Raw genomic sequence first — 26,832 nt, 5'->3', positions numbered from 1 at the left:
TTGCATTTCCTCCTACTTTCTCAGGATCGACAATTACGTACTCTCTGAGGCGTCACAAACTTTCAGACTTCAGGCCGATTTGTAAAAGTTTCTTAAAAATCTACTTGCAAATCGATTATGGCCCGACCCTAATTCCTTATACGTATAGTCTCTTTTCAAACTATCTCTTATTTCAGTAGCTTAAAAGTTTAAAATTTCTCATTCTGTACCTATGTGTTTCTCTTAATAGAACTCCTATTATACTCGTACCTGTGTATAATAGTATTAAAAGCTCCCTCGCTAGGGCAGCTAATAATAGACAATAGCTGTGAACCCTTTCATTTCTAACTATGCGTTATGTGCATCAGATGTAGCCTTGTATGCGTCAGTGAATGCACACCTATATTTCTATGGTAGAGTGCATAGAAAACGATCTCATCGGAAGGCGAGTGTCGCTATCAAATTATGGCAATAAAAGATTTAGAAATAGGCATCAACAATAAAACAAATGAAGAAAAAGTTAAGGGAGAGTATTCTTTAGTATTTTTTCCCGCGAGGCAACTACTTTTGGTGCATACATAAAAAAACCTAAAGCCTATGTTATCTGGTAAATAAGCTAGCAGGTGTAGGAAAGTAGTTCCTTTAGGAAACGGTTGAAACCTCCATCGGATGATAACAAAATGAAAGAAACCGCTGATGAAAGGTATTATCACAATTATTGAGCTAAATAAAACATGTACAATTCAAGACCATCATATAAATTCATAACCATATTAACCATGATATCTAAAAATATAAAACCAGTAAACCCAGTAATAACTTCACTAGAACTCAAAAAGCTTCAACTTCATCATTCATCGGAGTTCAACCACAAACTTACTTAGCAACTGCTAACAATATAAATAAGTTGTATTCTGCAAAGCGCCGTACATTGCAGTTCACCCTAGTTCCTAACAATATGGTCGGAGTTGATTATAAAGTGCAATAGAGAGAATGCAGTAATGGCTGTGCAGGCCCGCCGTAAGCGGGCGTGCAGCGCGTGCACCGCACGCGGGCGGCACATCCTAGGGGGCGGCAAATCGAGCGACTTATCACGTTATATTAAAAAAAACAATATCTTTTTACCAATTATTTGATTTCAATATTTCCAAACACAGCAATAGCGCTAAAAATATTACTTACACAGCAGGAGAGAGCAGGGGGGGCAAATGCCCTAGGCGGCACTATTTAGGGGGCGGCAAAATTAACCTATACGGCAAAATTAAACCATAATTACGTCATCATCCTCCGAGCCTTTTCCCAAACTATGTTGGGGTCGGCTTCCAGTCTAACCGGATTCAGCTGAGTACCAGTGCTTTACAAGAAGCGACTGCCTATCTGACCTCCTCAACCCAGTTACCCGGGCAACCCGATACCCCTTGGTTAGACTGGTGTCAGACTTACTGGCTTCTGACTACCCGTAACGACTGCCAAGGATGTTCAATGACAGCCGGGACCTACAGTTTAACGTGCCATCCGAAACACAGTCATTGGTGTCTAAGATATTCTTAGAAAGTACATACAAACTTAGAAAAGTTGCATTGGTACTTGCCTGACCTGGAATCGAACCCGCGCCCTCTTACTCGAGAGGTTGGTTCTTTGCCCACTAGGGCCATAATTACGTAATAAAAATATTTTTACTAAAAATAGATGAGTAGATTAGCAATAAAATTTCAGAAAAACCGCCCTCGCTTTGGTCGTCCCCTATCAATTTTGACGGGTTCATCCTTTGCATCCCCAAAAAAATTCGCGCTAGCTGCGCTCGCGCCTCCATGTCAGATATCGCAGTCAGTAGCGGTTTTAGGGTAGGGCGCGGTTGGGCGACGGCCCAGGGCGCCGGATATAAGGGGCGCCGCAGGCGCCCCCTACCAATCCTTGATCAGAATGTTACTCCTATGTTTGTTTTAAACATCAAAGATTGCAACTTACAAGAACTGTACCCAAATGAATGGATAGCATCAGGGCCATCTTAACCTATGCAGCATGTGCGAATAACCCGGGCGCCGCGGGCTCAGGGGCGCCCAAGGCGAATTTGTGTTTAATTCGTTAAATTTGAGAAATTATCGAAGAAACACTACTTTTATGTCCCAAAACTCAAAAATTTTCACGCTCGCTTCGCTCGCGGTTTCCTTACTTTACGCTTCAATTTTTTATCACATATAGCTACTTTTAATGTCCGAATACTCAAAAAAAATCGCGCTCCCTTCGCTCGCGGCTTCTTCACTTCACAGTCGCTTTTTACTATATATGTTTAGGACTTTAAGTGATCCGAAACTCAAAAATTTTCGGGCTTGCTTCACTTTACAGTTGTTTTTATTTTTCAAGATTTTTTTAAGTCTACCCTAGCAAAAAGGGAGCGTTCTTTTGAGTTCTTTTATTAATAAGAAAGTAACTTCTAGTTTCCATATGAACTTTCGTATTTACAGTACTACTTTAAGTCCCAAAATTTTAATACATAGGCGCCATCATCAACAAAGACTTATGTACGTTTGGGCAAAATTTTAAGTAATTTTTGTTTTGAGTTCTAAAATATTACAAAAAATTTCGCGCTCGCTTCGCTCGCGCAATCTGAAGACACTTCCTGTGTTTTTGCATTCACCAACCAGCAACCGCTGGTTGAGTTAAAACCGGCACTGATCGCAATTTATCTTTTTTTAATTGTTGAGGCCTTCAATTCCGAAAAATTATTTTTCGCGCACGTCCGTTATAGCTTTTTGTTCACTTTGGCTTTTTATGGTATGTTTACTTCATGAAAACTCTAAGAAAAAAATCGCGCTCCCTTCGCTCGCGGCTTCATGTACATTTGCACTTCATTTCTGTGCATATCTTAATTTTTGACTTTGCTTTGTTAATTTACAGTGGTTTTTATTTGTTTTGTGTCCTTAGACTAAATAAATTTCGCGCTCGCTTCGCTCGCGCTTCCTTACATATGAAATATGTCTCATGCGTTGATTTTTTCAACGGTAAACCCACAAAAAAACGTTAATAACATATTTTACTGAAATTAAACATTGCTGTAAATAATTTAAGTTCGTTAGTTTAAGTTACCCATAATCTGTTCTAAGCACTTTGATATACATTATGTTGGTACCTACCCATTAATCACAATCTTTCAATACATAGGGGCCACTTGGGTAATGATTGCACTGCATTGATGCCCTAAGCAATTGCTTAGTCTGCTTATGGGCTAACCCAGGACTTCTTAGGTTACTCTAAGACTTGAGCATTTCAAGTAAATAAAAAGTTATGTGTAATATATGTTATGGACCTATTGCAATATTTATGTATCCAAAAGGAAGTGCGTTTTCTGCAATCAGAGCGGTGCATGTACATATTTTTTTCTGTTGGACAAGTAAAATGGATATGAATGGGCGGGTGGGTCCGGACCCCTGCCCCCTTATATATTTTTTGACAAAACCCAGTATAATATGTAGTCGTAGGGCGGCATAATCGGTTTTGCACGCGGGCGAACAAACAGCTAGCGGCGTTCCTGTGGCTGTGGGAGGAATATTATAGACACTTAATTCAATAAACTACAGAGACTGCGAAAGACTGAAATCAAATTACAGAGAACAGTTTACGCCAGGGTCTTCTGGTATGAACAAGGGTCCATCGATGTTAGGTTATAACATTAGCGGGACTCGCGGGTTAGGGCAAAATTATTTTAACTGTTAAAAATAATCACCAAAGTGACTCCAGTGTTGAATGAGTGATTATTTATTACTTAAACACTATCATCACTATCGAATAACAAAACGAACGTTAGCCCATTGACTTTCATTTATATACCCTTGTCGGTCTTTCCGCGTAGGTTGTCAAAAGCTAAAATCTTATAACCAGTCATTGCCTACTACTTAATGATTTACTTACATTCATGGTTATTTCATGTTCGTATAAGTCTGAAAAGTCAACAAAAAGTCGTAGCCATAACTTAGGTCACACGGTACACCCCACCACACAATACAACCCACACATTATCGCATTTACCTTCAGCTTGTGCGCAACTTTAGCGACGCACCCTACTCAACCGTAATCTCGAAGTTGGCAATAGGCCTTTTCGTACGCAATGAAGTGTTATCCACGTCAGTATTGTGAGAAAGCCTTAAGTTTTTGTACTGGATAAACTTTTTACCTTTTTTTAGGGTTCTGTATTCAAAGGGGAAAAGGGTAGCCAATTACTAAGACTTAGCTGTCCGTCTCTCGTCGTTTATCTGTCACCAGACTCTGAACCGCATGTGTCATAAGAACCATTATAGTTTAGTTAGACAGTTTTTTTCTCATATCATAGGTATAATGTAGGTGTGTTTTTGAGATAATAACAGTTACTTAACACTAGAATAAAATAAATATTTTAGGTTGCTTCCATACATCGTGATTTTTGCTCGTTTTATAAATATAGGTACCCCTAAACCCTTCGTCCGCGAGTTCAACTCGCACTTGGCCAGTTTTAGTTTTGCAAGGTAGACCAAATATTGGTTTCAGTTTCAGCAGTCTATTACACTTATTATTTTAGACTTGTCTCTCCACATTTTTATGAAGACCTACAATTAACATGTCTGACTTATACATTTATGTCTATACTTCCCGCAAGAGGGACATCTAATCAGAGTTCCCTTTAAAGCTTACCAAAATAACAAACCATTCACGACGCTCTAGTGTAGGGCGTCATACCCAATACAGAACTCAAACCCAATGTTATTCGAACCATTTATCAAAATGGGGCGAATTTAAATTCACACAAAGGCGCATGATATCGTCCATTGCTATCAAAAGCGTCCAGCTCGAAGATTCATGAGGCAGTTCTTTGATGCCCTCGTTCAAAAGGTTTCTATTGTCATCAGTAACGGCTGTGTGTTTTGCCTCTTTTCAGCCATTTTGCAGAGATTAATTTTAACGTTCGACAGTGTTTGGAGAAGCTTATAAAACGCCCACTCTAAGGTTGCGTGCACACTGTGTCGGATCGTTTATCGAATATCGTTTCTCTGTTCCTATTATGTTGTGTCGTTTCACATTGTTCGGACAATCAATCGTAACTGAAAAATAAATTATCATCATTATAATAAGCCTCTTGTCATGCAGAAAAGGAATGAAACCTCGCATGCTCAAGATGGGTTGGAAATTTTAGATTTACAAATTTCAGGTTTCCACAACATGTTTTCCTTTACTCAGTAGTAAACTCGCTTTACTCGAGTTTATTCGTGTCACAAAAATTATTCACAAAATTCAAACTGCGGCACGGTAAAGTCAGAACAAGCCTTAACTGTGGGCGTATTTATCTATATACTTGTATTAATCTGGTTTGTAAGAGTAGAATAGAATGTCTTACTATATTGTTCAGTAGTTGTAGCAGCAACAGAAACACATCGTCTGCAACTGACAATTTCAACTGTATATCGCAGTGGTTCTTGATATACAGCCTGAAAGCGAATAGACGGGCAACAAGTCCCAGTAAAGTGGTCCCCTTAAGGAACTTTAAAATACTCCTTTACTAACCCAGCACAAAAAGAATACAAACTAGCCCATCTAGATAAACCCTGAACTAAAAAAAGCCATTAAATTAGGCCATAGAATTTCGCTGAACGATCAAGGCCGGCTTCCGCGTACACCAACTGTTTGTGTTTCCAAGTATAGCGCTGTGACACGCGGGGAGAGGCGCGGCCGTGACGTCACGGGCACGTCAATAGGTTTGTAGGCTACCTGGTAGGAGAATAGGACCTTGGATGCCGTGTCAAGTTTAGTCTTTTTGAAGTTGGCTGTATACTCGGTGGACGGAAAAATTTACATCTTCTAAAGTTTTGAAGTTATAAATCAAAACACGGTTTCTGAATCATCATCACTGGAATCATGCAAATCGGTTCAGCCGTTTTAACTGCGGGGAACACCTAGCTGTTTGTACGTTTCAACTACGTCCCGAAAGACCGACTTTCCATTCCCGAATAAAAAGTATCCTATGCTCTCTCAGGTTTTAAATTATCTTGGTACTGAATTTCACCCAAATTGGTTCAATTGGTTTTGACGTAAAAGCGCGAAAGACAGACACAATAACTGTCACAGTGATTATGTCAGCACAGATTACTAAATACATATATTTAAAAGGTTAATACACTCTTAGGTGCCTGTGGCTACACATCCCACCTATCTGAAGGTTCGGAATGACAGCGGATAATCGTCGGCACAAAGTTTTCAGTACAAAAGTTAGCAAGTCGTTAGTCGAGACTCGCGATACGAGAATACGTGGAGATTTTGGTTACAACTTTACAGTTACGTAGATACTTTCAATGGGAATTGTTACAGATCTTAAGTGATGGGAGTACCTGTGAATTATTTTAATTATGAAACTTCTTCATTTGGGTAGAAAGTAGGTAACTAGAAGCACCTGAATACCAGTTTTTACATGGAGAAAATGCCCATATGATCTCCTCAATCCAGTTAACTGGGTAGCCCGACACCTTTTAGTAAGATTTGTTTTCAGACTTTCTGGCTTCTACCCATAACGACAACAGCCAGGGCTTGTCCAGTCCAACGGTCCTACCGCCCCAAGCATTACACCTTATGATTGTATAGCTGTTACTTAGCCATGAGCTCCTCTATTTGCCTAAAATAATATCTAAGCCCATCTACTATTACCAAACAAAAACACAAAACCACGACATACCATTTACAATATTACTTCCCAACAAAGTGCGCTGCAAAAAAATATGTTTTCGAGTTATTCTAAGAAAACTTCAGTACTAGAGGTACTGAGGTATACTTAGCTAACCCACGCAGGCTATAAAAGTCTTGCTATAGAACTGTAGATTGTTTTGATGGAGAAAAGGTAATCTTCCTACGCAGCACCGTCTGTTGTTTCTCACGGTACTTGCATCGGCAGAAGTGGTTTGTGTAGATGGAAATAGTGTTTTTATAGAAAGGCAAATTAAAGGGATAGTTATGAAGAAGGTTTCTTGACTTACGAGGTAACATAAAACGTATGTCAATTTGGATGGGTATCATCTTTTTGACAGTTAACTGATTCCTATAATCTATCTGCTGTTTTGAGATTAGGGATTGGACGTATCTAGCCATTTTCCCACGGTTTCAGCCGCGCATGTATACTATGTAACAGCTAGTAATTTATACGGAGCCAATGTCAAAATTCAGTCTTTAATCACGTTCATTGAAAACAAACGTTAATGAGTAGTTATTGCTTGGGCAAATCTTAGAATGTATGCAGCGATGTACATTGAACTCCTTCGGACGGGTATGAAAACGGACTGATAAAATATAGTCATAAACTTTGACCTATATTCAAAGTCAGGACAGTGAAACTTGGACTAGAATATTTCTAACAGCCAGATAGAAAATGCCAAAGCAAAGGTTATATGATCGTAAAACTGCTATAAAAGAGACGTTGGCTTCGACCGTGGAGGTACCGCTACTCCGGGGAGATTACCCAACGTTATGGGAAATAAGTTAACACCCTGCAGTCGATGTTAGTGTCTTTAATCGTTAATTAGTTTTGGTTTGACATGTGATTCTAAATTGTGGGATTTAATTCAGGATTTTTTTTTCTCCATTTTAAACACTTCTATTGTAGCTTATGAATATTAGCCGTCCCCTGTTTTGCAGAAACTCATCATAACGTCCCGCTGTTAGTGCAGTGGGAGGGAGTGTCAGACTTTTACTGCCAAAAAATTTTGTTTCTTTTGTTCCGGCACACTTAGGCCCTAAGTACTTAGGCTTATCAATGCCTTAGTATTTTTTGGGTCGTAAGAGTTGTTTTTCACAGTGGTAGGTTCCATTCTAGATCAATGAAGATAATAAATTTACCAACATGGAAGTCTTATTGAAACTAAATAACATATAGTAATCCTGCGATTGTTGAATTGAAAACCTTGCTCTTCTAAGCTAAGTACCTCAAGTTACAACATAATGAAATGAACAGGCTACTTACTCACCAGATTACCCTGCGAGCAATAAAGCAAATGTACCAAGTTATTTGTTTTCTCACATCAAACTTGGCTGGAGAGTCGCCAACTTAAAATTTGCATGAGTCTGGATGTGCCAGGACTATGTCTTCCTATGTTTGGGAAAGTTGAGTAATTTTTTTCTCATTTGAGTGAGGAAACATGAGTAGGACCAAAGAAATTTTGTGAAATACCTGCGCTGATCGAGTGTCAGTTGGTAAAGAGAATGGAAGAAATGCTGTGTCCTTCACCCTTTTCATTTTAAGTGATCATACTAATATTAAAAGCTTACCTTTCCCATGAGTCATATGTGGTAAATACACATTGTTTAACCCTTGTGTCTGCATCATGGACAGATAAGTGGTTAAGCATAGTTGAAGATGTTTGTTTGCTTGACAGCGCTACTCTTAGGAACCACTAATCCGATTTGAACTACTCTTTTAGAGATAAATATCCTTGTATCAATGAATGCTACCTTTTGTCTTGAAACACGGAGTACTTCCCATTTGAAGCTAGTTAGAAAAATCATCAGTAGTAGATAAGTGAAGCTCACTCTAAACTGAATAAAATAGCCTATTGAAGTCGGTACCTTCTTTTGTTTTTGACTCCGAAGAAACTACACACTCGCATCAAAAAAGTCCCCAGAGCAATATATTCCGAACAACTGAAAACTGCACTGAACATTACCTAAAAGCAATTTCAGCAGCTAAATAAAATCAGTCGTAAACCATTGAACTTGTGTCAATATATTCTCGGTCACGGACGTAAAGCGCTGCAGCCGATCGAGGGTAAAATTTAAAGTAAAGGTTCGCTATTTTATGAAGCGCTTTACGATGGATTGTTTAGTACCTGTAGGTTTTTATTGGTTATCCAAATAAAACCTTTTTTCCTTTTATTTAAACACGTATGTAGGTATTTCTAGCTGTTTCATGGTTTTACACGCCCCCAAGGGGAACTTACTTTCAGCACCCTGATGGAAACTAGCCTAAGTTACTACTTGTTACATCAGCTGTCTGGTTGTGGAAGACCCGTCTAAATCGGTCAAGCCGAGATAAGCCGGAACGAACATACAGGGAGACAATAAAATATAATGTTTTGGTATACCAATTACTTTTATGCCGTGAAGGTATATGTCGCAGCCAAGTGGTTAAATTAGCTGTCCAAATAAATAGTAGGTATACCTACTCTTGTACGGCCGGGCGGCCGCTTAAAACATTCAACATATGCTGACTGAAAAGCCGCCATAAACAACAAAAAATGCAAGTGTATCAAATTACGCTTATAAATGTCATTCATGTAGATAATTTTTAAAAAGTTTCTCCGACCTCACTGTAGTGTTAACTCATCGTCTCCCAGAGGCATGAGTGCCACGCAACATCATAATGACTTTGAAAAACTTTCCCCCGTATCAACTATGTATCATTTATTTCTCCCCCGGGGACTGATAAAATGAGATTTTTGGGGGGAAAATTTGTTACACATCCCTTAGAGGTTAAGATAGATTTAAGGAATATTTTTGGCTCATAATCTATTAATGTTCTCACTGTTGAGATTTAGTTTATATTCTTAGTGAAGAGCCACGTGGAACTAATATTGTGGGGATTTTCCGTATTTCTCGGTAGTGTCCCGAAGTTTGCCTGGTTAACGAACTAAGTATGGTACTTACTAGAAATGTACTTACTCTAGGGTTTAGTTAGAACTAACTGTTCCACGCGGTTCCACTCGCGATTGGAAGGAATTACTTCCCGCATCCGAATTAAAACTACATAGTTTGTGTCCTTTCTCAGACACTAGATTATCTGTGTACAAAACATTAAAATCGGTTCAGCTGTACACCCAACTTTTTATGGTTATTAATCCCTAAAATGTTCCTAAAATTGAAGAAAGTACAACTAAAAGTCCCTATAATTGACAAAAGTATATCAACTAACAATTGAAAAGAGAGCCAGTAACAGAAATATAAATACCTAATGCTGAGTAAGTGGGTAAGTATATCAATGGTGTCAACTGTACCTACAGTCACAATAACGCCCTTACGATATTTAGGAATGCTATCAGTTTATTAACACCCCAAACGATATCTTGGAATGCTATCACTTTATTTTTTTCTGAAAATAGCCACGTAAAGCTAATTGTTTCACGAATGTAACATTCTTTTGAGCCTGATCAAAAACATTGCGACTTAGAGCGTACCACAGATTAACTGACGCAGAGAGGATAGACAGGTCGTTAGGTATCTACCTACTCCCTGCAGGCTGTGGGATTGTTCGAAAGAGTTACCGCGGCCCTGGTGGTGGGTTTTAGTCAGTAAGAGTCTGACACTCAAGCTGCACCCACAGCGGGAGGGGTTATTTGATGATTTCCCATAAAAAGGTATTTACCTACTCACGGATTATGTAATGATAAAGCAGGCCGTTGTTTTTGTTTGTTGTAAGATTAGATCCTTAATATACTATCTTGATGTGATAAACATTGATCTCGTTCTAATACCTACTTTTAGGGAAAAGTATGCAGTGCTTTTCCGCTTTTAGGTACTACATGTTTTTCAAAAGTTATAAACAAATCTTATAAACCTTTCAAAAGGTAACTATTGAGGTATATACTTGCTTGTTATGTTATATATTGTTTTTTATTTTGATTTCCCGCAGTTTCGACCGCTTCTTAGAGGATACTTCTTCCCACGTTCAGATAAAAAGTATCCCTTGTTCTTTCTCAGGCCCCACACTTTCAGCGTTCCTTGTTTTTTGAATCGGTTCTGTAGTTTTAGCGTGACATATAAAAAAAATACTTTCGCATTTTTAATAACCGTCAGGATGTTATTGACGTAGAAGCTGAAGTTATGTTGAATAGGAAATTGCTAATGTATAATTTTCCTACTTGAAATCGCAGAAGCCATGAATTATGTAATTAAATAAGAATTCATGTTAATGAAATTCTTATTGTGATTTACTCTACAGATAAATAAAATAACAACTTATCTGCTAAGAAAATCACCATCATCATCATTAACTATTGAATAGAATAAATAATATTGCATCTTTATTTATTAACAATTAAATCAATTACGATCACGTTTGTTGTAGTCACGTTTTATTAGATCTTCTTTATACTACGCACTATTGTACGTGCGGTATCATATCTCTAATGCCAAGATTAGTGGATTATGGGAGTGAGATCATCAATCAAGCAATCACAGATAGCCGTGGCATGAGATGGCCTCTGAGCACTGTTTCATTCCTGTCGTCAGTTCTAGAAAGCAATTTAACATTAATATAATATCGGTTTTAAGCTGACCACCAAGGTCTTCAGCACTTATCTCATCTGTGTTATCTAGTCTATGCGCTGTGGTAGCGAGGCGCGTGTGCCTGGGCGGGCGGGGCGGGCTCGGCGGGGGGAAGGGGGGCACTATTGGCCCGGCTCACCTCGGAGGCTTCAGTCTGGCGCGGGACGCGTTACGGAGCGCACGTCGCCCGTCCAAACATTCTCCTCGTCCAAACCGCGTGTTGAAAATAAAGATTGCTAAATTAAATTGCTAGTGGAAACCTATTTGGTGGGTAGTGTTTTGTTCCTTACTCAGTGACGTCATAATCGTGAGCTTAAGTTCGGAGGCGATTGTATCTGAATGTTCGAGGGCTAAACAGTATTTTCAGTGGAAGTAAGTAGTCGGATCGTAGATGTTATTATATGATTGGCAGTACTTATTGACTGTTGCTTTTAGGTAGATGATTCCTTAGATGAGTAGTGAGTAGACGCAAGTGTGTTATGTCACCGACTTAATGCTGCTTACTTTATAAAGGTTATGAAGAATATTGAACCGTCTACAGGAATATTGATTTGTTTGTTATTACCTGGACCTGCTTTGATGAGAAACAACTGAAACACGCTTAATTGAAAGGCTTACTGATTATTTCAAACTTGCTAACTAGTTACACAAAGAGACTAAGTAAAGACTAAAGCCACAATCCCTTTGACAAATATAAATAAAAGAGTGCCGTTTATTTTGAGCCCTCAGACACGGGGTCCTGACGATAAAGACAAAGGGAATATTGGAGTTAAAGCTACCGGTAATAACAAACATTATGTAGGTAACAATATAGGTACGTAAAAGTTATACATTCGGTAATCACAATTTTCCTGTACCGAAGGTCAGTCATGCTCCTAAAATTTTCTTTGTTACGATACCCCAGTTTTCAGGCTTTATGTCGGTCATAACATGTTACATTATTTTTTTACCGTAAGCTACAAAAATGTGTGAAAGATGTATTTTCCCACAATTTTTTTAACCCAATATAGCATGGGCTTATGAACCCCATTCAGAAAATTCAAATGAAGAATTGGAAAATTCATTTAGTTCTATGATTAAATCAATTCGCAAGTTCCAAACTTGAATTTCCATACAATGAAGTTCTCACAGGGGGTTTTCAATTTCGTCTGAATGTATTACTACAACAGGGATGTAATCAAAATTTTGATTGCGAAACATAATTGTTCATTCATCAAAACTTCCAAGGCTGTATCCTGTAAGATTTATTAATATCAAGACTTAAATCTTATAGGGTTAAAGGCCATAGCCCTTGAATGAATGATGACAAATTGTTGGTCCAACGTTTGCCAAGGTTCACAATGAGAAACTTCTGTGGTTGACCCCTGTCACTGGGAGGTGACAGTCGTAAGATGACTGTATCCTTCCTCACCTATCATTCTTTAGGACACTATTATTGTTTTTGATATCATTATGATCTTCTACATTAAATTAAAGGCTTTACTTATTTCTCTGATCAAAATATTTCGTGTCTTCAAGAAGTTTGTAATTTTGTTTCTAAAAGCTAACTCTTGGGTTTTTTGAGATTGCTTTCTAGACTAATATTGGTCTAGTTGCAAAAAATGCTCTGAACATCGTCTCGATATGTATTGTAGTTACATTTACAACTCGTGTGTATCTAAGTGGTCTCCTCTAAGGCTATGTACACAGTGGGTGTTAAGAGATATGCTCAAAAGAGGAGAGGGTGTTTAGTTCAGATTTAATAACTCGAGGTTTGTTTTCAAATATAGCCTAATTGGGCTAATGCAATATCCAAACTTAAAAAGACTAAACTATGTAGATGGCTTCATAAATAAAAAACCGGACTTATCAAAACTAAAAACACACAAGCACCTAGGTATAATATTTTTACTTTACCTAAAACCTTTAACAATGTTTTTAGGTTACCAAAAGCTAAACATATTCAATGATGATTTAATAAAGCTCTAGCAATTGTTACAAATTTTACCTTTTTGCAAGGCCCAAAAAAGTAAGAAATTTTATGCTTACGTTCTTTTATTCGCGGATCCTAGGTTGAACTATCACTCTATACGAGTAACTACGCGTTTAACGCCTATTCTGTCTACAGCTTAAGTTAACGTGTCGGTTAGATGTCCGAGCGTAAATACGCGCCGACCACAATGACCAATTTCCTTTAGTTGACTCATACTACTTGCGGTTATACTGACACGCTGTGTTTTTCTTAACAATTCATACTAGTAACCTTTTGTGTTTTATGACCTGGTTCAGTTTTGTGATTTGTTGAAATATTGTCACCTTAGTTGTCATCTGGGATTCGTCAAACTGTTCTTTCATGTTCGTTTTTTTTTACTGTCTATATCAGTCTCGTCTTAATAGGTCAGGATTAGAACTTCATTAAGTTTATTCTTCTTAATCTTATCAAGTGAGCTTCAGGTTTAATCACCTATCAAGCCTTAGTGTCAGAGATTTCTCAAATCGTCAGCGACAAACGGGGTAGTCAGTGCAAAAGTTTCATATATTATATGCAGGTGTTTCATCAAGAAAGTACTACAAGCATTTTGTTATCATAACATTTGCCTATCCGCAGATTCCCTTTGTCCTTTAATATTAACCAGACTCCACAATGTCTAATCTCACAGGACTAAATAAACCAATAACCAGCCCAAGGGAAATATTCCCGGCATGGGATTTCCTATTTTGTGGGTGTAATGCCATAACATTCAGTTGTCACGTACACATAACGGATATTATCTGCTAACTATAATAATGTTTGTCCTGGTGTGAAAACCGACATGTATGGAATATTGACACTGTGGTTATGTCATCCATATCATCCTCCGAGCCTTTTTCCCAATCATGTTGGGGTCGGCTTCCAGTCTAATCAGATGCAGCTGAGTACCAGTGCTTTACAAGAAGCGACTGCCTATCTGACCTCCTCAACCCAGTTACCCGGGCAACCCGATACCCCTTGGTTAAACTGGTGTCAGACTTACTGGCTTCTGACTACCCGTAACGACTGCCAAGTATGTTAGGGAAGCCTAGCCCTAAATGGGCTATCTGACATCGAAAGAAAGTTCTAAATTGCTCCTGTAGTTCCAAAGTCCAGCTTGTACATACAAACAAAGGAACGCTTCAGCTTAAAATAACAGTAAAGATGGTAAATAATATTGTCTGGTACAAAAGCAACAATCTATAAATTCCTCATCCTTAATGAAACTTAGTACAATAGCTTGGGAAAACCGCAGTATTCTGCCGCTATCAACAAGGATGCCATGAGATGATTAGCAGCACTTTATTTGGTTTTCATAACATGTGATATTGTATGCAAATGTGTCTTTTGTTTTCGTAGATATTAATTTTGAACCCGTTTTGGTATGGCTTGTATGAATAATATGAGTGTTAGATGTGGTTAGAAGTGTTGGAACTAACGTTGTGAATTATCTCAGTTGTTTTGATCAGCAGGCTTATATTTTTAAAATGTCTTCTTTTTATGAAGAAAAAAGCAAAAATAAATTAGAATTAGATTACAAGTTGGTGAATCGAGGTTTTTCATATTTCCCTAAAGCATATCCGTAGATGACACATGTATAACATTCAAATACAAAACTACAAAATGTTTTTATTTTCCGTTGACAACGGAAAGTTTGTGAATTGAGTCAACATTATTACCTATATTTTTCTCTATAAGACCCTCTTCTTAAAACTGTGCACCTAGATTGCCTTAGAACCTGTGATAGGTCTACATGTAATAAAAACCTATGAATTTGCTTGATAACTTACCAATGTATTCTTAAAAATATTTACGACCTTAACTAAAGCATGCCTAATTGTCGAGCAATCTGATTGGTTAACCAGCCTGAGTACATTCTTGCGTCAGGTCAGGAATTTCAAACGTTCCCAAATATGTTGAGAATTCAGCTAGGTAGGTACAAGGACAAAGCGTCTGTTGTCTGTCCGTCACAAATAAATCTTGATTATCGCAACATTATAGTATAAGAGTACACACACTGCAAACTTTTACTCGGCCGATAGTTTGTTTGGGCTCATAAATAAGTATGAAGATGAATCGTAGCATGCAGGGCCCCGATTCTCCTAAGTTAATAATGTCAAAATCGAATATAAATCGAATCGCAATATGATCGTAATAGCAGTTTTAACCATATCGGGCATTCTGCTACTAATAAAAGACCAATCGTATTCGATTGACATTTGATTGGTGTGCGATTGGTCTGCTATTTTGATGATTTTGGTCTATACGGTAGTTTGCTGTACAATCATTTTGCAATCGTAAATCATTTGCAGATAAAATGATTCATTATTGAATGACAGAAAAGGATAAAAACGTTTCTTTCAAAGACAAAATAGCGGAATGCCACATACGCTTCAATCGTAATCGACTCGGGATTGGATATCAGTCGAATCGAGTCGAACGTCAATCGAATGGCGCTTAAGTAAAATTAGGAGAATCGGGGCCCAGATTACAAAGATTAGGTGCTTAGCCGGCATCAGACTGATTTTTTTTTGTCTACCATAGGATCAACTGTCAGTCGATTGTTTAGTTTTCAGTGTGTGCGTAGACTGCTGTGTAGACAAACAAAGAGCTATCATAAAAATAAGGACAAATAACTTGATCCCCGTTCATTTATTAGACGAACACCAACAGACATAAGTTGATAAACTGAAACAGGAAAATTCCGTAACTCATTGAGTCATTTCCTCATTCAAAATATTATGTACAAAATGAAATTATCAAGTAAACGCTTGATAATATAATAAGAAGATTAATAGCCATACAAACATAGACATATGTATACAAACATAGGTACTTAAACATAGGCTAGTAATTTCCTGCGGTTCGGCCCGGATAAAAAGAACCATATCCTTTCAGACTTTAATAATAATATCACACTGGTAGATAAAACCAAGAAACACACATTCATCATTGACATAGCCGTCCCAAACACTAACAACATTCAAAAAACAATCACAGAAAAAATAAGGAAATATACAGAATTGCAAGAAGAAATAACTAGAGTTTGGAAAATGAATAGAGTAACAATAGTCCCGATAATAATATCTACCACAGGTGTAGTCCCGAAACAAATTTTTAATAGTTTTGCCGCACTTGATCTCTCCAAATATACTTACCTCACTCTACAGAAAGCAGCTATCCTCAACACATGCCGTATTGTCAGAAAATTTTTGCAACTAGATTTAGATAATAACTTTAATGCAGTACAGAACAACCAACAAACTTCCCAAACCCAATAGTATTAGTATTAGGATCTCACTTTGGCTTTGCCCGTAAGATCCTAAAAAGACCAGGTTTAAATTAAAACCTGAGAAAACGATCGTTTAAAACCAAAATAATAATAAATTCATTTATTTTCATCTCCACAAATTACAATATTAAGGTACTTATAGGTAGGTACATTTCTTAGTACAGTTTGACAGGGATTGATTTGTAATTTGTGGGAGATCTGGAGTCCAAACTAAGCCTAAGCCTGTATCTTGGCACTCCAGGCCCCCCAAAATTCTAGTGTCACAATTGCCAATCAACTTATCAGTCTACTTAATATAAAGTGTGTTGTGGGTGTGCGTTGTGTATTTGTGGTGTGTGTGTCTGTTGTGTGTGCCTGTATGTGTGGTGTGTGTTAGTTTCAGTGGGTGAGCTTAAACCACGTAGAGTATCATTCTCTTAAATTAGGTGTTCAATTATTCTTTCAGTTTCCATATAATTCAGTTTTAGTAACCATTCCTTGAGTTTCCTCTTACACTCATTTTTTTGAGAATCGACTAGGGTGAGTATTTATCTTATTATAGATCATATTTCCTCTATAAGCGAAAAATCTTTGAGCAAGAGCAGTGTTCACGGCAGTTGCCTCACAAACTGCGTAATTTCTTCTGGTAAGGGCTATGCGTTTTATTCTGTCTAAGGAAATGCTTTTATGTTTAAGAAGTAGGGTCATCATGATGTACAGTTGTCGCACAGTTAACACTTCAGTCTCTTCATAAAGTTTTGTAGTGGGGTATAATCGAGGCTTTGATAGAATCACCTTTAGTATCAACCTCTGAGCTCTTTCAATGGTTATCAGTTTAGATTTACAAGCACCACCCCATGTGGTGATGCAATAGGATATAATGGACTGGACTAAGGCCTCGTAGACCATCATCACAGTCTGCCTCTCAGCCACGTCACGAAGGTCTTTAAAAATGTAAGTTAGTTTCCGTATTCTTTGGGATAGAGATGTTATATGATTTTCAAAAGTCAGGCGGGCGTCAATTTCGATTCCTAAATATTTGATGCATTTAGTGGGGTTAATTTTGAGACAGTTACAGATAGGCATAGGAGGAAAATTACATCTATGGGCAATGAGATTGTGTGATGAATCAAATAGTTGGGGTCGATTTAGCATGGAATAAAGTAAGTAATTAGTTTTTGTTTCATTTAAGGTGAGGAGATTAGAAGAAAGCCAGTGACATACTGTGTTAAATCCATTTTGGGCACTATTGAAAAGTTGATCAGTAGAGTCTGCAAAAAAGGTTAAGGCAGTGTCATCTGCATAAGCAAAGATGCGACAGTTGTTAATGTTGAGGTTACAAAGATCGTTTATGTAACAGAGAAAAAGACTGGGACCCAAAATACTGCCCTGCGGCACACCGAAAACAACCGGCAGTTCGTTACTTATGTAGTCACCAATCTTTACCGATTGTGTTCTATTATTTAAATAGTCTTTTAATAATGCTAGTGGAATATCTCTGATGCCCAGGTCTTCGAGTTTTTGCACAAGGCGAGGAACAGAAACAGCGTCAAAGGCCTTGGCGAGGTCTAAAAATATTGTTAGACACTTCTTTTTATTGTCCAGATTATCCACTACAAAGGTGACTAGATCAAGTACGGCATTGTTGGTTGAGCATCCTGCTCTGAAACCATATTGTGCATTTGATAGTAAGTGGTATTCTTCAAGGTATTTGGTTAGCCTCTTGTTAATAAGGCGTTCAAATATCTTGGATAATGTTGTCAGTATGGCAATGGGCCTGTAATTACTGACGCTGTCTCTGTCTCCCGCCTTATGAATCGGCAGAACTAAGGCTTTTTTTAGTGCTGTAGGAAATATTCCAGATAAGAAACAACGATTAATTAAATCAGTTAACACTGGGGTTATTGTTGCAGAGAGCACTTTCAATACCTCAGCACTGATCTCATCCCACCCAGGGGCACAGTCATTTTTTAGTTTAAGAATAGCTCTTTCAACTTCGTCATGATCAGTAGGTAAAAGAACAAATGTATTGACTGGGGGTATAGCAGTCTTCTTAAAGTCAGGAATGAGAGAGGGAATCATATCCGATAATTGTTTACCAATGTTTGAGAAGTATTCATTACATTTGTTGATCGATTCTATGGGATTTTCTTCTGAACTCAGTAGTTGAAGAGGTAATGACTTTTTATTATTATTATTGGTGATTGTTTTAATAGTTGACCATAACTTTTTTGAATTGTTCTTTGACATAACTAGCTGATCTCTTTCGTACTGTTTTTTAAGTCTTTTTAATAAGTTATTACAAAAGTTTCGATATCGTATGTATGATATTTTTAGGATAACATCATTTGTATTCAATTTTAACTTTTTGTGCATTCTGTCTCTAGTACGAATACAACGCAACATGCCTGTAGTGATCCAAGGTTTGATTATGAATTTAGTTCTGGGAATTAGTCGTTTTATAGAATTATTTAAGATCAGCTGTTTTATAATACGAATAAAGTTGTTCATAGCGTTATTTAGATTTGTTTCCTGGTATACCTCATCAAAGTTTTGTTTACTGCCCTCATATTTCAATTTCTTCATATCAATTTTATGTTGTATTTTTAGTTTTGTAGATTTATTAGTTATTTTAGATTGTAAACAGAATAAAACAGATTCATGATCAGTAAGACTTTAGGCTACCTGCATATAATATCATACCAAATCAAATCGGTTCAATGGTTTAGGATGTGAACGCGGGAGAAGCGGACATACATTTGGCTCGTGGAATATTATAAATTTGGTAAATGATATAGACAGGTCAAGTGCCTGGTTTCGAAGTTAGTCAAAGATACGGCACGTATTTATAGGAGTTAGGGAGTTCCTGTAGTTATCTGAAGTTTTAACCACAGGTAGTTTCGGCGTTGTTTTTACCCGACTACCAAAAAGGAGGATTTATTTATATATCGGTTTTACGAAATGGTTTGAAATTAAATTATTTAATTGAGTCAAAATTACACAAAAGCGTACTTAAATATTTTGTAATAAAAGTAACTACAGTCATTAATTAATTTATTATCAACATAAAATGTGAACAATTGTTATAAACTTTGAACTTTTAAGGAAAAATACTAAACAATGGGATGTTCGTCACAGCACAATGACGTTATTGGTAATGGGATAGATAATCACTGAATTTAGTTACTTCAGTTACTACCTATTACCGCTGTGCATTTGATAATAAGAAAAATATATTGGTGTACATAATATACTTGGCGGGTTTTTTCATGTCCTATTTACATATTTTTCCCTCGTTTTGGTGGGAAGGCAATTCAAAGTTCTAAATTAAGACAAAATCAGGTGGTTTTTAACCGATAAGAATCCGGCACACCTATCTACCGACTCTAGATAGATGATAGTCAATGAGGATTTTCCCCTTAATAAAAGAAAGGGTCGTCACTTTTCATTATGTGGGAAATTACTTATGTTCCTTCTAGAGTCCTTTGTGTAACAGGACCGTTATAAGGGGCTAAGCAAATCATTATTTACCTGTTTGAAACAGCTAGTCACTCATTTGGTAACTGACCGCATCAAAGGTAACAGTTTTGCTCTTTGGTTCCGCAGAGTGATTGAGTTTGTGCTCGACATCGTTGCTCTCTACTTTGGGTGGTTCAAACTGACCAACAATACTGACGATCATAGGCACTGTAATTATTATCGTAAAGTACTTTTGAACCTTTGGTTTGTAATATTCAGAAGTCACAAAACAGTGTTTTCGGGCCAATTAACATTGCATCTATGAAGTGAGCCATTTGACTCCTTGCGAATTTGTTCGTATCGTTTGGTCTTTTCGAAAAGCGTTGCTTGTCCGAAGTTCGTTACAACTTCTTCAAAAAATCACAAAAATGATAAACAAAACACAACTCCGCTATGAGTCTATGAGGCGTCAAATGACTAACTTCCACAGGCCAAAGTTATTTACCGCTAACTATACACTACACGTAGAACTAAAAGTACCTACTGCGGTAACAAACCAACAAGAAAAAACAATAAAAAACATTTTTTCCGTCAATTCAAGGTACGAGGAAAAGGTTGCGTAACGTTTGAGTAAGTTTTAAGTTTTTTCCTTTCAATGTAAATCATAGCGGTTCGCCAAACTTTTTAGAACTTTTATTGCTATAAAAGTGAATTGTGTTGTCTGCGGTTTTTCTTGACTTGCTCTATTTTGGGTCAAGTAAACATTTGAACTGAAAAATGTGTGTCAGTTTGAGCGTCATATTTATTACTTACCCGTGGTTTTACATGCTTTATAGGGGAACTACCCATTACCGATAAAAAGTATCCTAAATCCTTTCTCAAATACTAGATACACTATCTATGTATCAGATGTCTGTCGTTCTCCAGTAAGTAGTTCCTGATATGAGCGCTTTCAAGAATATACCTAGATTATTAATTTGCAAGAGTTTTGAAAGGCATGGTCATCATCATTTGATAGCTCTTTAAGTACAGTCGTTTAGCTGAAAATTGATCAATTTACAGCAATGATCTCTCCTGCGTTTGAAAGACAGAATTAAGTAAGATATTTGACAATAAAGTGCCGCGTTTTCAATGTTATCGCGATTCTGTGATCTTTATTATTCAGAATTTATATCTTCTGAGACTGATAAACAATAGCTGATAAAATTGAGATATTTCTTCTGATGGTTAATGTTGTACGATCTTTTTGAGTTTAGAGATGATGTCATAATTCGCTAGTGTCTTAACCTCATTAAAAAAAACAGCCTTTATGCTTTGGTTAAAGATCCATTTTGCCCTTTCTTTATCATCATTCAACCCCTATTCTAAGTTTTATTTAATGTGAGCACGCATCTCTTTTTCATCCAAACTTCTCCCTGTTACTTCACAAGTTACATTCATTCCATCTTCATCTTTCAAAAAACCAGCTACTTTTACGGTCCCAATTCCTCTATCAACATTTTTACTTACATAAAGCCCAGTGAAGTCTAGTCTAGAATCTGATATATCGTCAGCTGGTAGTGTAATCGGATTGGAGCGTCTGTACTAGATATATGCAGATGCAATCAGACCTGACAAGATTTGTCGTATGGTTATCAGACAATGTCTGCCTGTGATATTGGCATTTTCGGAAATGTCGAGGCTGTTGGGAATATGAAGATGAAGTGTGAAGGTTGAATATTATTTGCAAAATAAGTAAGTAGATGAGATAGTAGCAGACATTTTATTAAGAATCTATTATATGGCGGACCCTGATAGATAAAGAAGTTAAATTGTAAACTTATTAATACGTTTTTCATTCTCAGTAGGTTTGGTTTATTATCTATCATCTAGATTTAAACAAGATTTTAACTAGAATTGGAAGTAAATTTTCATATTTTTAGCTTTTTCAGAAGCGGTGCGCATTTTTCATGAATAATTCCACAACCCGCAAGTTAAATTATAGCGTAGGTATTTCTATTTTTCCTTGATTATTGGATTACTTAGTGTAACACTGAACAACGATTCTACAGCTCGTACTAAAATAAATGGGCAAAGTCGTGAGCAAAGCCTGTATCAGCATAACTTGCAGAGCTACCCAATAACTTATTCCCGCCCATTGACTCCTAAACCGGGATCGGCAGATAGATAAGATTCTGATAAACTCTTATATATTTCTTCCCGCATTTTCAGAACAATCTCTATAGAATCAGTTTCTAAAAATTGTCAATCCTTTATCCAAACTAATATTATAAATGCGAAAGTAACTCTGTCTGTCTGTCTGTCTGTCTGTCTGTCTTTTCTTCACGCCTAAACTACTGAACCGATTTGTGTGAAATTTGGTACAGACATAGTTTGAAACTTGAGAAAGGACATAGGATAGTTTTTATTACAAAAAAAAATAAAAATAAAATTATTCCGGACATATAGCGCCATCTATTGGTCAAATCAAAAATCTGCTGGTAGTCACTATTCCACGCGAACGAAGTTGCGGGCAAAAGCTAGTTGTTAATATGATAATTTTAAGTACTGTTTTATTTTATGTACTTTACTTATTCGAACCTCTTCAAAGGTGTAGGTGATAACCAACAAATGGTATGATTATTTGTCACATAATGGGTATGGAATGTTACTGGAGCAAAGACATAATATAAAGTTGCATCATACGATAGTTAAACATTTAAATTGAGAACAGTCACTACACAGACCTACAAATAAAATTTTGGGCAGAGATGAGAACAGAAGTCAGAACTTCATAATTACCCGTGGCATCTTGACCTTAACAAGGCTTTCAATAAACATGACCTCCTTCACAGACTTGTTAACTCATCATGATAATCCCAATAAAGCTTATCCTAGCTTCCCTGATTAAGATAATTCGCGTCCGTGTCGGCTCATAATTCATGTATTTTCTTATCCAGCTGATGGCGGAAGCATGTTTCTTCAATAATCTCGAAGATTGTGTCATTCAAGTTAGCTATCTAATTTTTCCATTGATAACATGCGACAATTCGATATGGAGGTGTGAAAATTTTCGAGATTTGAATTAGAGGAAGATTTTTTTGACGGTGATAATGCAATGCTGGCAAAAACAAAGATAATATAACCAAACCTTTATTGAAGCTTGACAGAATTTGATGTGTGTGTTATCAATATTTATCGGTCATCATTTTAAATCAGGGTTGTTGTAATTGATTATTGTGACTTCTGTCTGGCAGGATTATATTCAATACATACGCTGAGTATAATGAAGGAGCTATTGTTATATCGTGCAATCATTCTTGAAAACAGAAATAAAATAACGGCAAATAATATAATAAACATATTACCTAACCAATCATATGTAAATTAACATGTAGTCAAATACCACACTTCAGACAACATCAAAATATAGTATAGATTTAATAATACTAAACTATGTAATAAGACGATATGTACTGCAAACCTCTCCAACCTCTTTATGGTGTGCCCTGCCGGGTCCGTATTGTTTCTAATATAATATGGTTTCAACTTTATAAAAATACCACCTGTATAACATATGTATGGAACGAAAATAAAGAATTAAGTATTCAGTATTGAAAATCCCCAAATCAATGCACAGTTGAACACAATCAAAGACAAAAGATCAGTAACTACAAAGAGGTCGGTCACCTAAATGCAGGTTGATATTGACAGTAGACAAGCAAGTAATGGAAGTCGGAAAGGTCGCCTTTTCCGACTCTCGGTGGACGCAAATGAATCGAAAACTCCACAAACTAGATATTGCATCAAATTTCTTTGAGATAGTTTATGTAAGTTCTTTGGTATTTTCTGTAAAAGCATTGCTGGAATTTGAGCTGGATTTTTACACGAATGAAGATATTTTCAGTGACTACATTATTTTCCAAACACTGATTTGCCTTACTTTGATGATTTGTATTCGCCTGTAGGCATCCAGATTTATACAGGGAAGTAATGTGTAAAAGTGGTGTTGGATAACTAAAACTCATTAGTATGTTTATAAACAAAAGCGTAACTTTTTGCCTGGGTATTAATATACATACATATGTATAAACAGCTCAACTCTGATAATTTAAACTTTGGATATTTGAAACCATGTAATGCAAAGTTTTTCATGCTTCTATTTTCCAATTCGATAACATGACTTTTTATCTGGTTTGAGTTTCAAATACAGAGCAGTTTGTAGTTGTTGAAAACAAAAATATTGTTTATGTTATTTTAACTTCTAATCGGTCTACCTTTTTTGTTTTGAGTTTTTTGATCGCGCTATCAAGCTGATTTTTCATAGCTTGGAAACGAATCACAGAACTAAGGAATAGGTAATCTAACTAAGATTCAGTTGCTTGGTTTTCGTCCATACTACATCCTTAGAAACCTAAGAAGTTCAAATACATCGCAACCTCAATATATCTTACTGAATACTAAATACAGTTTGCAAAATGAGCAATCAACTACAACCATAAATTAAGCTCATAACGAAAATATAGCATCAAAACTATCTTTTGACAAAAGTCACGAGTTCACATATCACAATAATCGAAGATGCACAAAACACAGTAAAAAACACATCAGTTGCATACAACGTGGAACCTTATCCAGATTGCGATCTCAGATAAATTGAGGAGATAACCGATGATACAGCAACTGTGGAGGTAGATATGTCGACAAACATGAATGGAGGTACGTGTGCAAATAAGTAGCACGTTGTGTGTGTAGAAGTATAATATAAACAGCTGTGTGCTGTATTTTTTTTTTTTTTTTTTAATCTTTTATTTTTAGAGGCTTAAACGCTGCTGCGTTATGCCAGCCTCGTAAGGTTTTACACAAATTAAATTAAAAAAAACACATAATAAACTCTATATACAAATTAATCAATAAAAAATTTAGTGAATTTAATTAAATATTGTGCATTCAAAGACTCGACGCCAGAGCCATTCGATATAATCGATGGCGACATGCACAATGGCAAATCCCACGTCTTACTTGAGAGACAACCCGAAACAGAATATAAAAAATTAACTAAGGATTGAATTAAAAAAGAAATTAAAATAAACTGATAATAAAATACACGAACTAAAAAGAATCTCTCCTCAAAAACACATCTTTTACAAATTTATAGATAGAAACACTCTGCTCCGAGAGAGGTCTCCCAAGCAAAACATTAACTCCACCACCATACATATCGCCACCGACCGCCGTATACAGCTGTAGCCTCAAGTCGTCGAATGCACAACATTCTAACAGAATGTGGTATAAGTCGTCCACTACTTGATGAGTGCAGGTATTGCATAACGGGGATGGTTTCACACCCATCAAGTGCAGAAACCTATTAGCAGGCACATGGCCTGACCTTATTCTAAATGCTAACACTAAAAGTTCTCTCGGCATGTTACCCACGTCAAACCAAGGAGCTCGAGGCAGATCATGCTGAATAGTTCTGTACCACAGACCTTTTCTTGCTGTAACAAAACTAAAATGTTCCTCCCACAAATTATGACAAAACTTTTTCATGTGAGGAATAAGCTCAGTAAAATAAGGGTCACCGGGAATAACTATGCCATCAGCAATAGCCTCGGAAGCTAGCTTGTCAGCCATTTCATTTCCCGGGACACCTATGTGAGAAGTTATCCATTGAATCTTAATATTTACAAGTTGTTTCTGAAGAAATTGTATACTCTTTAATGCCTCGTATGCAATCGGCATGCCTCGAACTCCGGATACACAACGAATCAAATGCTGTAAAGCGCTCTTGGAGTCGGTCACAATCACAACATTCTTATACGGCAAACTCTGAACATATGACAAAGCTTCTACTATAGCCGTTAATTCAGCTCTCATGATACAAGCGTCATTGCACAATTTAAATTTCATACTAGTGTTTGTTTGGACATCAAAAAATGCTGCGCCAACACCATGAACACTTTTAGAGCCATCGGTAAATATAAAATAATAATTATCGTATCTACAACTAAACATATTAGAAATCAACATTCTTAAATTTGCCACACTCATTGAACGCTTTGGTACACCTAATTCGTCAACATTACAAATAACACAATCTCGAATATTAATATTTGATACCCAAGTATCCAAGCTATACATGTCTAATATAGGGGACTTATGCACAATATTGTTATTGAACTTATTATGAACATCAATCAAAATGGGTTTATTCTTATTCCTCCAATATGCATTGGTGCACAAAACAGATAGTTCTTGTAATAAAAATAAAGTTGCATCATTGGAAAAGGAGCTCAACCTCAGCCAATACCTGCAGGCTAGCCAATATCTCCTCACAAATAGTGGTGACACGCAGAGCTCACTCTCCATCACACAAATAGGTGTTGAACGAATGAAACCACCACAAATTCTTAATGCACGATTTTGTAAAACATCTAGTTTATACAAATGCGTCTTAGCACTATTACCGTATAAAAAACTAGCATAATCAATTCGACTTCTAACAAGTGAGATGTACAGTCTCCTTAAATGTTTCGGATGAATGCCCCAAGATTTCCCAGCTAAAGTTTTAAGAATATTTAAATATTTGTAAGCTTTCTCACATGTCTCATTTATGTGAGCTCCCCAACGAAGTGATGAATCAAGCCACAACCCCAGATATTTAATTTTATCAACAACTTTCAATTCCTTTTTATTAATACTAATGTGGACATTCGTTAAGCACCTAGACCTACTAAACAGACAAACATTTGATTTTGATTCCGACAGAAATAATCCCATCTCACCTAAATTTTTAACAAGAACATCTAAAGCTGTGTACAAGTGACTGATGGCTGAATCTAAATTATGTTTACTTGAAGACACATAGAGAACAAAATCGTCTGCA

At 36.7% G+C, this 26,832-nt stretch overlaps 1 protein-coding gene across 2 annotated transcripts in view; it reads left to right on the top strand.

The window, feature by feature from the left end:
• Positions 1-11,374: 11,374 nt before the first annotated feature.
• LOC110375912 (cGMP-specific 3',5'-cyclic phosphodiesterase) overlaps positions 11,375-26,832 on the top strand; it is a 122,480-nt gene continuing 107,022 nt past the window's right edge. For both annotated transcript variants that reach the window (XR_010277516.1, XM_064040048.1), the window contains exon 1: positions 11,375-11,619. The gene's annotated coding sequence lies outside the window, so the exon portion shown is untranslated. The remainder of the gene's footprint in view (positions 11,620-26,832) is intronic.

This window comes from Helicoverpa armigera, chromosome 21 (assembly GCF_030705265.1).
Source record: "Helicoverpa armigera isolate CAAS_96S chromosome 21, ASM3070526v1, whole genome shotgun sequence".
In the NCBI taxonomy this organism is placed as follows: domain Eukaryota; kingdom Metazoa; phylum Arthropoda; class Insecta; order Lepidoptera; family Noctuidae; genus Helicoverpa; species Helicoverpa armigera.
This window is presented reverse-complemented; position numbering and strand designations above follow the sequence as displayed.